Genomic DNA, 5,169 nt, shown 5'->3' on the forward strand with positions numbered 1-5,169 from the left:
GTTTCAGAAAATGTAATTGAAATGGCAAATTCATAAACATATCGATACATTGAATTGTCACCATATAGCCATATACCAATTATTAAAGCTGCATCAATTAATAGCTTTATATAGAAAATGGGTCAGATAACTGTGTGTAATGTGAAAGGGGTTACTCAAAGTGATGAACCCACAGAGAAGGAAGTTCCTCTCAGCTCTACAGAGCTCTTTGTTTTGGTTTTACAACCTGCAACTTCACTGTTTTGGTTCAGTCTCAGTTCAGCTGGAAATGCTCTGACCACCTTGTTGACAGATGCAACAAGCAGCTGTTTTCAACAGAACAGCTGTGATAAACCAACCCACTGTACACAACCTGCTCAGCACCAAACAACAGACTGACAAATTTAATGACTAGTTGCTGAACGTAGTGAAGCATTTAGCAGCTAAAGGGCCAAATATTTCCCATATATTATTTGGAGACCAAAACCAGAGCTAAAAGTAGTGAATATTTGGCTTTGTTGCATGTAAATATGCAACTGTTTGCTAAACGGTTTACCACAACAACTTTATAAGACGATTATAGTCATCTATAGTTAACTTTTAAAGCTTGTTCCATTTCCCTCAAGAGGCCAAAAAAGCATTTGTTCACATGTGCTCACATTGCACTTCTCAGTATAAAGATGCCATTGTATTGTCTTCGGCCACCAATTAGATACCTAAAAGTAAGCAAAATTACAAGAAAGTAAGGAGAAAAAAACATAGATGATGTCAACAATTTTCAATAAAATCCATGACCATCTGATTAGTGTGAAGGAGAAATCAAGCATTATTCCCTCTCAAGCTTCACTGAGGGAGAAACTGACTCAATAAATCATTATACATATCATTTTCAGTACAGTTTAGCATCTTCTTTTTTTGGAATATATAGCTAAAATCTAACTACTTAAATATCTGCTAAAACAATTGCTCTTCTACAAGACTGAGCAGAACAGCTGGAAGAGAGGTTGCTGAGAAGTGCAGTAATTTGGCACTAGCTGTCGAAGATACAGAAATATATGGCACATGGGAAGATGATGAAAGAGTGAAAGTGAACAAGGAAACATGGAGGCATTGGAGTAATATCTGCGGGTATGGATCCAGCACTGTGGCAGCAGCACGGAAATGCAACCTCTATGGTCTCCAGGGCTGACCATGCATGCAAAGAAAGCTTAGAAAAAACAGCACCTGCTTTGCTGACACCTGCAACTGTGTTGCAATGCTGCACTCCCTCTCTAAGATAGAGAGAGAGAAAGAAAGAAACATGCTTAGGGAACTGAGGAGTGCAAACTAAGAGGATGTCAGTGCAGTAAACAGAGGGGTGGTACAAGGAGCCAGAGACAATCGAGCAGTGAGGCTGAAAAGATGAGGGGAGAACATAAATGAAGAAGATGTGCGAGGATGGGAGGATGGCTGTGAACAGGGGAGTTTAGATACAACGAGGAAGACTGAAAATAGAAAGACACTGCAATAGAATTGAAGAATGTGGGAAGAGAAAGAAAGCAGGATAGTGGAATGAAATCTGTATTTTTCAAGAAAATGTATGAACATAAATTGTATTACTTTTACTTTTATGGGCTGTTTCTATTAACCGAAAATAAAGTGAGTATTTTTAAAGAATAATTCATGAAGTGGAATTTTGTGTCAAAGTATTAGTTCAATATTTTGGGAATGATCTGCTTTCTCTCTGTGAGATAAATATCTATATTAGTTCTTAGAGATAAACAGCCTGGCTTTGTAATGTTCAGACTACACGATTTCAGCCAGGTTATAGCCCGACTCAGCCGACGTAGGCTGTCAGGGCGGCCATATCTGGGTAACCCTCACGAAATCCCAACAGAAAGACTGTTAGAAATGTTTTTGTCCTCCAAGACGAATTCCACGACATGTTCCATCATGTCATGAACAGGAGCACAGAGCAAGTATTGCTTAGTCAAGGACCAACATGCAGTCTGTCATGACACAGTGACCATTGCAACAGGGCTGGTGGTCTAGTGGTTAGGCTTACAAATAGAACACCTTTGTGGTGTGAAGGGTTCAATACCAGGGGCTCTAGGGGGGACTATAGTGGAGAGAGCGACAGGGTCAGCTGAGGCAGTGGTGGGGACTTTCTGTTTGCACTGATGCTGAAATCAGACAAACTGCCTGTGATGCTGCGGAGGACCAACCACAGCCCTTACATGGGGCGAGTGGCATGGATCAAAGACATCCAGAAGCTGCTCTGTGACCGTAGGAGGACTGTAGTCCCTGTTAGTTAGTTCACTGTAAATGGATAAGAGTATCTGCTAAATGACATGTAATGTCATGTAACAGACAAAAACATTGTGTTGTGTACAGAATTAAAGGAAAATAAAATATAACTTTAGGTATACAAAGCCCTTTGGAAGACGAAAAATTCACCCTGGGCAGCGGGAATTGAAGGGAAGATGGATGTTGTTTTAAGAATTTGTGTCCCAGGGCTTTAAAAATACTTCACAACTGTATAAAAAAGAGAGGACAGGGAGTTAGACTGGGCTGTGTGAACTGTTGGCACACTCTCGTTGGGCGGGCTAACCCTGTAGCACTAAGCACACCCACTGAGCCGAAGAACGATTGCCGATTCGGACTGAATTAGAAAAAGGTACGTTTGCGACAGCTATATTGAGTTTATATGGTTGTGGCATGTTATAGTATTTTTTTATTAGACTAAAAAAGCTGATAGAGCTTATGGAACATAGCAAACTTGCTGCTCGCACACACTGCTCGCGGGTGAGCAACACAAACCGGTTTACTTAAAAGACACTTCTTCTCATTTCGTTGAGTAAATTGCTAGCTAGCTACAGCTAACATCTTTGCAGTCGGTCGGCTGTTCAGGGCAAATAAACACAGATTAAACAAACACAACACAATGGTCAAATTTGTTACCAATAACTATTTATAAATATACATAAAGCTAACTAGTTTTGATAGAATTAGAACTAGAATTGATCTCATTCTGTACCCTAACATAAATGTAAAAGGGACAGTTTGTGGTTTTAGGGAATTTACATGCTGAAACTGTTTCTTGAAGAACAGATTGAACAAATGAGATACAACATGTCGGTAAGTGAGTTGAAGAGGTGGTGGTAGGTGTATTTGTATTACTGGTGCAGTCACTCAGGTCTCAGGACGAGTCGAAGCACACCGTTACTAACAAACAGAGAGTGTAGCGTTTGTCTTCACTGGTGTTTTGTCATCTCGGCGAGATGCAGACACAGATTCACACAGTCCTGAGCTGTAAAACATTCTAGTTCAGTGATACTTAGATTGGAGGAAAACAAGTGTACAGTTGCAAGTCTTTTTAAAATTAAAATTGCAAACAACAAAACTATATAAAAATGTAGGCCAGTAATCATTTTTAATAAATAGAAGTCTGCTCTCTGCAGTGCATAAACAAATATAAAACTAAAGTGTCACAAGGGCCTACGAGGCTACACATTACTTCTTAATAGCAAACAACAAAAGGGTCGGTGGTTCGAGGGTTTGCTCTTGATGCTTTGGCTAACGGTGTGTGAATGTTTATCTCTCCTAATGAGCAGGTGGCACTTCGTATGTACTCTGACTCTGTATGAATGATGTGTGAATGGGTGAATGCTGAATGCATTGAAAGCATTGAGTGATCGCAAAGATTGGAAAGTGCTATATAAATGCAGTCCATTTAATGTCAATTTATACATACTGACTGGTGCATTGAAGGGGAGTTTTACGGGGCGGGCAGCACTAGCGGTCGAACATACACGTACTATAACAGAGTGTCACGGAGAAACTGACGTCATATTAAGGTTTGATACATTTACATGGAACAACTCAAAGTGTGACCTATGAGACCTATGAGATCCTCTCAGCAAATGTACACACGGATTAAGAGCATGGAGAGCCCTGATGGTCCCGATGATCACACTGCTGGGAGCTTCACCAGGAGGGATTCTTGTGCTACACACCGGTGTCATAGCGCAGCTATACACGTTTAGTACCATGCATTACTATGCATCTTGTGTATTTGTATTAATGTGTTGTCATTGTTGTTTTTGTGTTGTTTTTTACGTACTGCACTTTAAAAAGCAGGCTTTTTTTCCTAAATGTATCATCTCCAAGAAGATTCCTTACTGAAAGCTTTCCTCAATAAATCAATATGGCACAGATGGCAGTGTGGGAAGGCTCTTCCTTTTATGTTGAATATCAGCTCCAACACATCCAACGAGCCTTTATCTAGTGAGCGGTTTATAAATTAAAGTCAAGGAAATCTCTGGGGTGTGCTCCTCTTTGCAAACAGCTACCTCCACTGGAAGAAAAGATGAGTGTGTGTCCTGCTCGGCATCATACATTCATCATTCTTAAAAAACATTACAATGAGGCATCCTTCAGCCATCCCTCAGCATGGCCGTGGTCTCATCCAGAGGGAGTTACACATTCTCAGAAGTTCTTCCTGCATGAAAATAAATATCTTGTTGCAGACCGTAGAAGCGCTGTCCCACCTCAGAATGAGAATTTGGAAACAGTAACAAAACACTAATCACACAGGGCAGAAAACTAGTGCTGCACTGGCCTCTACAGGTTCAACACAGGTTATTGCAGTCACATGGCAAACATTTGAACCTATGGTTTAACCTGTAGAGGCCACTGCAATGCTGTCTTCCTGCAATATGTGACTGAGTTGGTTTCTAACTAAAGTATAGTCAGACTCATACACGAAAAAAAAAAAATTCTTTCATTCCCATCCTGCCACCCTTTATTCATCCCAGCTGCCTTTAGAATTAGATCATTATTCATCTGTTATTACATCTTTACTGGCAATAAGAGTTATGAATATTCAGGGGGGTCACTCTGTTTTTTGAGGAAGCAGAACTATTAAATGTTCTTATTTTGTCCAAGAACTCACTACAAATATCTGCATACTGTGATGAAACTTGTTGTTTTTGTTGCTGCTGGATACCCCACTGTGACTGTCGAGCTGCTGCTGATACTATCCTTCTTGTGCGGTCCTCATGTTTGAAGAGTAGATGATTTTGGGCTCTGGGAAGATAAAATGGCAGACATCTTTAACATTAACAATTTGAGATCTACTCCTTGTACTACTTTGTTGTATTATTTAAGTTTGTTACAGTTATACACATCACTGGATTATGATATTGCTCT

The sequence above is a fragment of the Cottoperca gobio genome, chromosome 12 (assembly GCF_900634415.1).
Source record: "Cottoperca gobio chromosome 12, fCotGob3.1, whole genome shotgun sequence".
In the NCBI taxonomy this organism is placed as follows: domain Eukaryota; kingdom Metazoa; phylum Chordata; class Actinopteri; order Perciformes; family Bovichtidae; genus Cottoperca; species Cottoperca gobio.